A 13,895-nucleotide genomic window follows, 5' to 3' on the forward strand; every position below is an offset into this window, starting at 1 on the left:
ACCCCTCCCCCCACCGTTTCCCCCAAATTACGAGCATTTCAAATTTATTCTCATGCGCAACATGGCGAACGAAGATGAGCTGATACAGGTGGGTTCTGAGAGTATAGAGGTAGGTTTAAAAGAATCCGTGGCTCAGGACAACACCTGTGAGAAAGAAACACCCTTACCCCAGGGTTGGGAAAAGTGGTGATGCCATTCATTTGGTTTTTTATTATTACTTGTACGTGCCCGTAAAAAAAAATAAAAAATAAAAAATAAAAATAAATATTCAAACCGCGAGCAACAAACAACAACCACACAGGCTGTTTCTTTGCTCTCGCGTGCCCGTACGTGCATGGCCCGGAAGTTCGCATATTATTCGCAGTTACGATTATTCGCAATTTAGTTTCAATGCCCAAATATTCAATTAGCGCCAACGTATTTTACCTTTTCGCAATGTCGTGGCAAGGAAAAACAAAACAAGAAGAGAAGAGAGAGAGAAAAAATTTACTTCCGGGTTCAGAGCATACCAGCACTCTGATGTTACCGAAATTTATACACCGTCTAATATGAAAACGATCATAACTTGGGGCATTGTGTTTATCTATAAATGCGCATAAGAAATCGAGAAATTATTAGAATACACGAAGTCATCACTATCCGGAAGTCCGTACGTTGTAACCCGTAATGGCGAACGCGGCTGAGCTTCCCTTTCCCATCGGCCACGCCCACGCAACAACGTGTCTTGTCATTGGTTTGGTAAATAAATGGCCATAACTTGGGAAGCACTTGTCCGATTAATATCAAACTTTGAAAAGGCACATCTTCAGGTCCCCAGCAATATATCTGGCAAGTTTCAATTAGATCGGACCAGTGGTTGTCGATAAACAGCGGTCACAGACACACACACACACACACACACACACACACACACACACACACACACACACACACACACACACACACACACACACACACACACACACACACACACACACACACACACACACACACACATTGCTGGAACTATAGATAGATTACAACCGCACCACTAAATGTAGCCAGTGGGGGCGGCCAGGGCAGACGACAGAGCAGCAGGTAATGGAGATTATGATACAATTTGTGGAGGGCATGAATGCCAAAATTGATGCGATGAACGCCGACATGCAGGCATGGAGAGAGGATAGGTGGGCGATGGAGTGGCAAATGGCGGCACCACGTGGCGGAGCGACTGAACCGACCAGGAGTGTGGAATGTGTTCGGCCCGCAATGGAGACGGGTGAGGTCGAGACGACGAGAGACTCCATGAGAATTGATGAGGGAGACCGAAACGTGTAGGGTGAGACACGAGGGGATGACAGAAAAATTCATGGAGACACAAAGGGAGACGCAGGAGACAAAGGAGGGAACACCAGAGACGAGGGAGGTAGAAGAGGAAAAGGTGAACGAAATACGGGGAAACAAAGATAAAGAACACACACGTAGGATTATAAAGGGACAATGAGGTTGAGTTCGTGGAATGTCTCCTGACCCGGTTTGAGCATCAGGTTAACCTCCCTCAGGGACAGGGGGAGATGGGAAGCTCTCTCGAAGCAGATCGCGACCAGGTGGGTCCGGTCAGGCCGTGTGAGGTGGAGCGGGTGAGTGATGTAAACGGGTACTTGCGGAGTTTGGGGGGTATGGAAACCCTAGGATTTCTTGTGATAACGCGAATCCCCGATGTGATTGTCCCGGAGTGTGTGGTGAAATGTGTGAGCAGTACGAGTGTCATGGCATGTTTGAGTGCATGCGTGGAAAAGGACGTCGGACGGATCCAGACGGGAGACTTGAGTAGCGAGCCTGGTAGGCCGCACGAAGTTGTCTGGGTGACCGTGCCAGCTCCGCTGGACGCTGCGTGTGAGGTCCATTCCGTGATTTGGGAACGGCCAAAGCGCGCATGTTTGCGCGATCGGAAGCCGGCGCCGGAACGTCTCATGCATGGTACAAAACCGCCATGTGCACGGCTAAAAGGAAGGTTGTATGAATTTGGAACGGACGGGTCCACATGCGAGCGCATGTGCGAGGATCCCCGTGCCGCATGCCACGTGTTCTGTTCGCGGAAAGCACGGAGCGGGTTTCCGGGACGATACGCTTGGGCTGGCCTGCACGGGAAACCGCGCAGGTTCGGTGTGCGAGTGACGTCATCGGCACGGACCTCGCGGTGCAGGTTACGGGCGAGCGGCACGCGTTGGCTCGCATGGCGGACCCCTCGAAAGCGAGCGCTCGGTGCGCTTGGCAGGGTGACGTCATGGCTGCACATCTCGCCCGATGGAAGGGACGAGCAGGTGAGTCACAGACCGCCGCCTTGGCGGTGTAAAAAAAAATAAAATAAAAATAAAAAGCCATGCTCCAAGTACATAGCCCGGTGCTTGGGCATAGGAGCAATAGTTTAGTGGGAAGGGTTTAGCTTAGATAGACTGACCTCATGGGGGCATGAGCCGTCCTCCATGGGGCCCGTGAACTAGTTAGTGGGAATGTTAGGTTAGATTTAGAATGCAAAATGATTTTTCTGGAGATACGGGAGGACATGGAATGTGTAGTGGGGACGTAGCTTAGCCACGTAGATGAAATGGAACGTGCATTAGTGTAAGGGACGACGAGGGAGCACGAGATAGTTAGGGGAACATCGGTAGTGTGAAATGGAAAAATGGAAAATATGTGATGAGTGAGTATGGGTCAGTGGGCCTGAGTGTGTGAGTGGAGTGAATGTGAAAGGCATGGTGCGAATGAAAGAGTGGGGGGAGGAGTGAATCCCACCCAAGTGACCCTGGGGTCAGTGTAATGTTAGTTAGCGGGTTAGTTCAATTTACCAAATGGAGGTCGTTCTGTTGGTGGTGTATGAAGGCACAAAACCCATTTGGAGGGGTGCACGAGTCCATTGACTGGCTGGGAGCGTGGCTGTTGAAAGGTGAGTATCGAGTAGAGAGCACCCCGGGCACCGGACATGTTGGCCAGAGTAGGCCAACGGTCCAAGGGACCGGGATAGTGTAGTGGGCACGGACAACCCGTCGGAAACGGGACCCGTAGTGCCAAAATTCCACGTGGGCATCGGAGGGGGGCAATGCCAAGGAGGACAACCCCCACGTTTACAGGGAGCAGGTAGGCTCTGAGACAGCCTCAAGGCCTGGGGGTGCCATAGTTAGAGTCCGGCAGGAGGGGAATCCTTGCCAAGTGAGCCACGCTACCCAGCCATGAAATTGTGCAAGGGCACGAGTGAAAATTTGAGGGCTAGGCCCAAATTTATAACGGGACACCAACATGGGCGATGGGAATCATGGTTTTTAGAACCAATAGTTTAAAGTGACAGGCGTTTTGAAAAGCCCCGGGGTAGTTTAAAGTTAATAAATGATGGGGGTAGTTAGAAAAGAAATGTACCCCTTCGCACCATCCATCCCTTCGCTCTCCATAGGCCGCTGGATCCACCTTGGTAAGATGGCTGAATTAGGTGGGAGGCTATTCTGAGGCTTTGGTGAGCCTACATGTATGTATTTGTATAGATACATATATATATATATATATATATATATATTTGTATAGATACATATATATATATATATATATATATATTTATATATATATATATATATATATATATATATATATATATATATATGTATCTATATAGATATATATATATATATATATATATATATATATATATATATATATGTATCTATACAAATACAAATATATATGTATCTATACAAATACAAATATGCAAACATATATATATATATATATATACATACATACATACATACATATATCTTCTTCTTCTTCTTTCGGCTGCTCCCGTTCAGGATCGCCACAGAGGATCATCCGTATGATCCGCAGAGTGATTTGGCACATGTTTTACGCCGGATGCCCTTCCTGACGCAACCCTGGTCGCCTCTTACAACACAGGGATATGGTACACCTATTTTAACCGGGATATACACCGGCCCAGTACACTGGTACTCATTTCGCCGACCTCGGAAGGATGACAGGCTGAGTCAACCCCCTGGTGTATTAATTCAGTGGCCCAACGGGGCTTGAACTCGGGACCTTTTGGATCCCAAGCCGCTGCCCGAACCATTGCGCCAACACCAGGCTGTTATATATATATATACATACATAAATATACACATAGAAATCTTTACATATACATACATTTGAGCGAGGAGAGTGTGTTGAGAAGGTGGATGGAGTACTAGGAGAGAGAGAGAGAGAGAGAGAGAGAGAGAGAGAGAGAGAGAGAGAGAGAGAGAGAGAGAGAGAGAGAGAGAGAGAGAGAGAGAGAGAGAGAGAGAGAGAGAGAGAGAGAGAGAGAGAGAGAGAGAGAGAGAGAGAGAGAGAGAGAGAGAGAGATATATAGAGAGAGATATATATATAGATATAGAGAGAGATATAGAGAGAGATATATATATATATATATATATATATATATAGAGATATAGAGATAGATAAAGGTGGAGATAGTGAATGAGGAAGTGGGGGTGGATCAGTAAGGATGAAGTGAGGACTGCTATGAAGAGGATGAAAAGTGGAAAGGCGGTTGGCCCAGATGATATACCAGTGGAGGCATGGAAGTGCTTAGGAGAGATGGCAGTGGGGTTGTTAACCAGATTGTTTAATAAAATCTTGGAAAGTGAGAGGATTCCAGAGGAGTGGAGATTAAGTGTACTGGTTCTGATTTTCAAGAACAAGGGTAATGTGCAGAGCTGTGGAAATTACAGAGGGATAAAGTTGTTAAGCCACACCATGAAGTTGTGGGAAAGAGTAGTGGAAGCTCGGTTGAGAAGAGAGGTGACGATCTGTGAGCAGCAATATGGGTTTATGCCAGGAAAGAGCACCACTGATGCGATGTTTGCTTTGAGAATATTGATGGAGAAGTAAAGGGAAGGCCAGAAGAAGTTACATTGTGTGTTTGTGGATTTGGAGAAAGCTTATGATAGGGTGCCAAGAGAGGAGTTGTGGCATTGTATGAGGAAGTCGGGAGTGGTGGAGAAGTATGTGAGGATTGTGCAGGATATGTATGAGGACAGTGTGACAGCGGTGAGGTGTGCGGTAGGAATGACGGACTGGTTTCAGGTAAAAGTGGGATTGCACCAAGGATAGACTCTGAGCCCTTTCCTGTTTGCAATGGTGATGGACAGGTTGACGGACGAGATCAGACTGGAGTCTCCATGGACTATGATGTTCGCGGATGACATCATGATCTGTCGGGAGAGTCGGGAGCAGGCTGAGGTGAGCCTTGAGAGGTAAGCACTGGAGAGAAGGGGAATGATAGTCAGTAGGAGTAAGACGGAGTACATGTCCGTAAATGAGAGGGAGGGTGGTGGTATGGTGCGATTGCAAGGAGTTGAGGTGGGGAAGGTGGATGGGTTTAAATACATGGGATCAACTGTCCAAAGTAACGGAGGGTGTGGGAGAGAAGTGAAAAAGAGAGTGCAGGCAGGATGGAGTGGGTGGAGAAGAGTTGCAGGAGTGATTTGTGACAGAAGGGTAGCTGCAAGAGTTAAGGGGAAAGTGTAGAAGACGGTAGTGAGACCAGCTATGTTGTATGGTTTGGAGGCGGTGGCGCTAACAAAAAGACAGGAAGCGGAGCTGGAGGTGGCAGAGTTAAAGATGCTGCGATTCTCGTTGGGAGTGACGAGGATGGACAGGATAAGGAATGAGTATATTAGAGGGACTGCGCAGGTAGGACGGTTTGGAGACAAAGTGAGAGAGGCGTGATTGAGATGGTTTGGACATGTGCACAGGAGGGAAGCGAAGTATATCGGGAAAAGGATGCTGAAGATGGAGCCGCCAGGCAGGAGGAGAAGAGGAAGGCCATAGAAGAGGTTCATGGAGGCGGTGAGAGCGGACATGCGGGTGGTTGGAGTGTCAATGGAAGATGTGGAGGATAGAGCGAAATGGAGAGGGTTGATCCGTTGTGGCGACCCCTAACGGGAGCAGCCGAAAGAAGAAGAAATATATTGTTCCGGATTCGCGCCCGCCGGCGTGCTGACGGCCACGTAACTCGAATCGCGGCACGTCGCCCACCGGACGGACAATCCAGTCGTGACCCTCTCGGACTAACGCCGGGAACCAGTCACGGGTGGACCTTTCGGTCTCACCGCGATCGAGCCAATCAGCCCCCGCGTGGGATAGGGTTGCTCGCCAAATTCGACCTACCTAAGTACCCACACGGAGGGTAGACCGGGCGATCGCACCTCGCCGCAGGTCGACTTCGGACACGGGCCACTTAAGCGACCCGTTCCGTACTATCGGGATAACCGAGCGGTGTTATTCGTTGACCTCGACGGTTCGATTAATTATCGGGCGTATTCAGCCCACTACCAACCCTTTACGTGAAGGAAGATGAGGATTCAATGAAGGAAATGACGAAGCGAAGCGGGAAACAGTTCAACACAAAGCACATTTATTCGCGCTGAACGGAAAGCACACATATTCAATTACACCAAAAGCACATGTAAAAGGATAAGAAACACAATATTACACAAAAAGCAAATATAAAAGAGAAACACAATGCAGAGCTATCCGACTACCGAGCACACGGCAACACTTATACAATTTTACTTCACAGACGGCGCCGACAACACATACCCAAAACCAAGGAAAAGAATACCCTCAAGGATGAGGCGGGCCTGAGGCCGAGACCGGGTCGGGCCTACCCGTCTGGTGATGAGACGCGGAGCGGCGATGGTGGCTCAACTCCGCGGGCCTCGCGGGCAGTGTCTGGTAGGGGGTGGGAAAGGGGCCCCCTTGGTCGCACTATCTCAGCGCGGGGGGAAACAGGAGGGGGTTGCTGATGCTCGGGGTATAGAGGATTTTTATTGCCCCGCAACGAGCGTCTCCACCTCGGCCAGGTCGCGCTGTCGGCCTCCCTGGGGTGCAGCTCCCTGCACGACGCGAGCACCCCCTCGTCTGCCCTCGCCGCCTCTCCACAGCTCCGTCCCCTCCGCTCCGACTCCAACGCACACGACGACCAGCTCCTTCTTGCCAACTCCACCGCCCGCGAAGTCTTAACTCTCTGTTCCCTCTCGACTCTACTACTCCTGGACTGACGAACACGGTCGCTTATATAAGCCCCATGGCTTCGCCCTCTCATCTTTGACCCCCTCCCTTCGACCTTTCACCTCGCTCCCCATTGGCCCGAGAAAAAGTGGGCGTGAATGCTTTTTGATCCATAAATTTGCATATATCGATCGCCCTCCAACGCCCTGGGGGCGGGGCCAATTCGCCCCTCGCTCACCGATTGGACGGCAAAAAGTGGGCGTGTGTCGTTTTTGATCCGTTTTTGAAGCAGAAAATCCGTGGTTTTGTACACGCTGTTCGGCGCGTGCCCTGCACGAGTCCAACACTGGTACCCACAAGCGGCGCAAGAACGGTGGCGATGCGACGGTTGCGAGGTGTGACGTGAAGCGGCGCCGCGGTTGTGGTGAAGCGGCGTTGTGGTTGGTGGTTGATGTTGTGACTGGTGGTGGTAACAATGGCGGTTGGTCCAAAATAAAGATAGCAAAAGAAAAACGGCTATCCTGAAGAGTCGCAGCACGCATAAATGACATGTATTCCCACTAGACAACGGGTTTGGGCCTAACTACACATGTACTTACCGAGATATCTCACCTAAGGGACCTGAATGGTGGTTTGCGAATTTGGTAACCACAACAATATATATACATATATATATATATATATATATATATATATATATACATATACATATATATATATATATATATATATATATATATATATATATATATATATATATATATATATATTGTTGTGGGCCGGGGGTCGGTGACGAGTACGACGGCTAGGTGGGGGAGGTTACGCCATCTCCCACCAGATTCCCCGGAAATGTAGGACCTCGCTCCAGATAATTCCGTGAGCCGCGGGTCGCAGAACCGACTGTGGTCGCCAATATCTCAACCGCGTAGCGTAGGGTCTGTTTGTCTAAAACCAATTTACCTAAGTAACGACGCGATTTAAATTACCAGGGAAACCACGCCCTCGCACGTCTTGCTCGAACTGGGTCACTACGGACTGCGGTAGAGTTCCAACTACCGACTGCCAACTCCTGTTCGGGTGCAGCCGGGCGGAAACTGCCAAATAGACCAGTAAAACTATGCTGAATATGGCCGAACCGAGAACAAATTGCTTCAGAAGGTTTTTTGTTTTAAATAGTTCCCTATAGCCCCCTCTACATCATATCAAAAGTTATCTCAAAGTTACCCCCCCCCGAGGGCCCTAATTTGTATAAATTAAAGATGGCCACCATGTTAGAATTCAATGTACAGCAAACTTTTTTCTGGGTGGTTTTAGGGCCCATAAATGTATTACCAACAGATAGGAATGTCATATCAATCTATCGAATAAGGCTACTTCCGTTATGATATGACGTAGTCCCTGATTTTACTGAAAATAGACATTTTGTACCTTGTTATTGTAATTCCCTGTAGAATTTGGTTTTGATTGCTGTTTCTTTCGCCCTCGAAGACTCTTTGGGACCAAATACTACCTACTTACATGTAGTCCAATAAACCAGCTGCACTACTTAGTCCAATGACGTTGGGTACATTTTCAGATAATAACTGCGAATTCGTTTTACTTCTGGAATTGTAATTATTGTTACATCATGTTCACACCACAATTATGTTTCTTTGTTTCATCTGATGTGAGACATTCTGCACTTTCACTTTCAATATGTTACTAAAACATTACATTTGACTTCAGATGGACCACCAACAGCAGGAGCTGGCCAGCGGTGCTTCGGATGAGATCTGTATCCTCTGCCGTGAAAGCCTTAGGAATGGACAGTCAACAGTCAAGATCCAACAGGCTCGCGCTGTGAGGACTTTCAATGAAGCCAGTGAAGCCCGTAGAACTCCCTCTCTCCAAGTTAAGGAAGGGCAAGAACTTCACACGTTATGCAGGCAGATTCACATCTATAGACGCAAAATAGCCACCGCTAAGAGAAAGGCATCAGGGGAGAATATGCCTGCAGAGCCACCTCGCCTTCGCTCTCGAACGCCAGAATTTTCATTTAAAGACCACTGCTTCCTATGTGGTACAAAGATTCTTACAACAGAAAGAAAGAACCGAGACTGTTATCTAGTAAGCAAGTAAGGACATACTACTTTCAGAAATCTATCATTCAGGCATGTGATGAGCAGGGTGATGATGATAGCTGGGCTGGAGATGTAAGGCATAGAACAAGTAACACAATAGACTTACCGGCTGCGGATGCTCTCTATCATCATGTCTGCAGTATTAATTTTCGCTCTAAAAACCTATCTATTCCTCTGCGGTACCAACAAAGTGATGGAAGGAAACGCAGTATATCAAAACCAGGCAAATCAAATAAAAAATTTGATCAAAATAAAACCAAAAATCAAATAAAACAGCAAATCAAATGAAGGCCAGCAGACGCGTGACAGCAAACCAGTGTACAATGTCCTCGATGGAGGTTCTCTTTTACAGAGATTTCCCTGGAAAAGGGGTGAAACATTTGACTCCATAGCTTCTACGTACGTCAAGTATGTGAACACGTTTGCAAATCCACTTGTCGTTTTCGATGGATATGAAACGGACAGCTACACAAAATATATGACTCATCTCAGGCGATCAAAGGGTGCAGTTGGTCCAAAGGTGTTCTTCACTGGCAGCATGGCGCTAAAGTCGAAAAAGGAACACTTTTTGGCAAACGTCGAAAATAAGCAGAAATTCATCAATTTCCTGTCTGAAAAACTCCAAACGCAGGGTATCAAAACATTGCACTCCAAAGGTGACGCTGATCTTTTGATTGCATTGACTGGGGTGAAGTGTGCAAAAATTGGTGCTTCACATGTTATCGGAGAAGACATCGACCTTCTGGTGTTACTTTGTCACCATGCTGAAGAGGACATGAATGAGTTGACGTTTCGATCGGACAAAGCAGTGAAACCAGATAAAAACGCTAAAATTAGAGAGTGGCAGATCAATGCTTTGCAGACTTCTCTGGGTGAAAAGCTTTGCTCCCTGTTACCCATCATCCATGCCATTGGAGGTTGTGACACAACTTCGAGATTGTACGGGATTGGCAAGGGACTACCTCTCAAAAAGGCGATGCCAAACTCTTCGTTTGCAAAGCAGCTGGAGCAAGTGTTGGATTGTTCCACTCGTGAGGAGATGAAAACCTCGGGGGAGAAGGTCCACGTAGAATTATACGGAGGCAAGAACACAGAGTCCTTAGATTTACTGAGGGTAAGGAAGTTCAAGGACAAAGTAGTGAGGTGTGCTTCCAGCGTAGAGATGCAAAATCTTCCACCCTCACTGGATGCCGGACAGTACCACATATATCGAGCCTTTTACCAAGCTAAATGTTGGATGTCAAAGGATGAGGAATGTGCATTGAGGGCAGTAGATTGGGGATGGCAGGATCTGCAGGGCAAACTTATACCTAAAACAATGGACTGTCAGCCTGCCCCTCACAATATTCTAAAGTTGATAAGGTGCCAGTGTGAAGGGGACTGCTCCACAAACAGATGTGGCTGCAGAAAGCAAGGCCTGAAATGTACAAATGCCTGTTGTGAATGTCGTGGTGATGACTGTTCCAATAGCACAGCTATTGACGTGACTGAGGACGACACGGACTTCTAACTCACGGGGGGCTGAGCTAAGTAGTGCAGCTGGTTTATTGGACTACATGTAAGTAGGTAGTATTTGGTCCCAAAGAGTCTTCTCGGGCTAAAGAAACAGCAATCAAAACCAAATTTTTCAGGGAATTACAATAACAAGGTACAAAATGTATATTTTCAGTAAAATCAGGGACTACGTCATGACATGACGTAATACTACGTCATAGTGACGTCATATCATAACGGAAGTAGCCTTATTCGATAGATTGATATCATATTCCTATCTGTTGGTAAAACATTTATGGGCCCTAAAACCACCCAGAAAAAATTTTGCTGTACAATGAATTCTGACATGGCGGCCATCTTTAATATATGCAAATTAGGGCCCTTGGGGGGGGGTAACTTTGAGATAACTTTCGATATGATGTTCAGTGGGGTCCAATGAACCAGTCAAAGCAAAAAAACCTTCTGAAGCAATTTGTTCTAGGTATTTTATAATTTTACTGGACTAAAAGCCGTGCCGGCTGGAATGAACAGATTATCGGTTATAAAAACCCAGCTAAACTCAGATCCGAACCATGCTGGACCGATGCAAGAAGGGACGGACATGAACTCGGGGCATTTCTTACAAGTTTTATTTCCAGTAAATGAAGACACAAAGCAAGACAACGTGAATATGCAAGAAGTATTTGCAATGATCCAAAAACACTTATTCAGTTCTACTTAAAGACGGGCCCACACGCAGACACACACACAAAATGAAAAGAAACCCAGAGTCTTTATTGGACCCTCGCAGCCATGGAGAGAGACAAGCTGGGGCCCAGAGTTCGGTGGTGTACCTGACAGTCAGAGGAAGGGCATGCTCCGCGATGCGGCACCTGACAATGGTCGCTGGTTTGGTCCCCAGTTGGAGGTGTGGGACTCGAAGTTCATGGTGGAGCTCGGGTGGTGAATGGCCAGAGTCCACGGAGGGGGGTCGGGGTCGCTCTTCCCTTCCTCGTAGAGGGCCAGCAGAGACACGTTCGCCACCTCGACGCCCACCAAAAACTCTTCAAAAGAACTTTTAAAAGACTCTCCAAGACCTCAAAAAGACTCTCCAAGACCTCAAAAAGACTCAAAAAGACCACCTGCCTCAGACAGTGCTCGGGAATTTATGGACCTCCCTCAGCGGGGAGGGGCCTTGCTGAACACACCTCGCTGTCCGCCTCCGACTGGACAGGTCCTACGGCCCACCTTTCCGGGGCGGGGCCTTGACCCCTGCTGGGAAACCCCAGCCACTTCTCCACGCGGGCCCACACTTGAGTAATAGTATCAATGTTGCACAGGCCGTCATGCAAGAGTTAAAATGTTTGTGGACAGAACGTTGGTGGAAGCGGCAAGGAAAGGCTGCAAGACCCTGCCTTGGCAAGGCAGTGTACTTGTAGACAGCAGGTGGGTAGTGGATCGTGATGGGGAATGGAATGGTTGTTCGTTGGATGTAAAGATTTAATAACCTAAGGAAAACATAAATCGCAATGCACGCCTTTGATTCTACCACTAGACAAAAGGAAAGGGATCTGACTACACACATACTTAATGACATAACTGACTTTTGGGACATCTGTATGTTGAATGCAAATGGTTTCCAGATCCGTAACAAGAATATATATATATATATATATATATATATATATATATATATATATGTATATATATATATATGTATATATATATATATATATATATATATATGTATATATATATATATATGTATATATATATATATATGTATATATATATATATATATATATATATATATATATATATATATATATATATATATATATATATATATATATATATATATATATATATATATGTATATGTATATATATATATATATACCGGGCGTAGTGGCGTGCGCCTGTAATCCGGCGACTCGGAGGCTTGGGTTGGAGGATCGCTTGAGGACGGGGGCTCTGCACTGGGCAGGGTGGAGAGCAGCCCGGAATCATGGCGAAACCCAAATCCTGATCCCTGTGTCGTAAAGAGGCGACCAGGGTTGCGTCAGGAAGGGCATCCGGCGTAAAACCTGTGCCAAATCAGTATGCGGATCATAACGGATGATCCGCTGTGGCGACCCCTAACGGGAGCAGCCGAAAGATGAACAACATATATATATATATATATATATATATATATATATATGTATATATATATATGTATATATGTATATGTATATATGTATATGTATATGTATATATGTATATGTATATGTATATATATATATATATATATATATATATATATATATATGTATATGTATATATATATATATATGTATATGTATATATATATATATATATATATATATATATATATATATATATATATATACATATATATATATATATATATATATATATATATATATATATATATATACATATACATATATATATATATATACATATACATATATATATATATATATATATGTATATATATATATATATCCTGGTGTGTTGGCACAGTGGTTAGGGCAGCGGCTTGGGATCCAAAAGGTCCTGAGTTCAAGCCCCGTTGGGCCACTGAATTAATACACCAGGGGGTTGACTCAGCCTGTCATCCTTCCGAGGTCGGCGAAATGAGTACCAGTATACTGGGCCGGTGTATACCCCGGTTAAAATAGGTGTACCATATCCCTGTGTCGTAAGAGGCGAGCAGGGTTGTGTCAGGAAGGGCATCCGGCGTAAAACACGTGCCAAATCATGATGTGGATCATACGGATGATCCGCTGTGGCGACCCCTAACGGGAGCAGCCGAAAGAAGAAGAAGATATATATATATATATATATATATATATATATATATATATATATATATATATAAATAAAACACACACACACACACACACACACACACACACACACACACACACACACACACACACACACACACACACACACACACACACACACACACACACACACACACACACACACCCTAGTTTTTCCTTTGCCTTCCAGCGGTATTCAGGGCAGGAATTTGGAATTTGTTCAGCATGCCGGCGATAACGTGACTCTTCTTTGTCAAATAACACTGTGGGACATACAGATGCTTAACGTTCACGAGTAGATGCCAGCAGATAGGACACCCAGCTGAACGTCCATCCGAAGGATACATAAATAAGTAGAAAGGCACTGGGTGGAGCGCATACCTCCGCCATGTCATGCCTGATCCACGAGAACATATCGGGCCCAATACATTTTTGAAATATCATGCTATAT

This window comes from Eptatretus burgeri, chromosome 2 (assembly GCF_056783735.1).
Source record: "Eptatretus burgeri isolate ZD-2024b chromosome 2, Ebu_testis_v1, whole genome shotgun sequence".
NCBI lineage: Eukaryota > Metazoa > Chordata > Myxini > Myxiniformes > Myxinidae > Eptatretus > Eptatretus burgeri.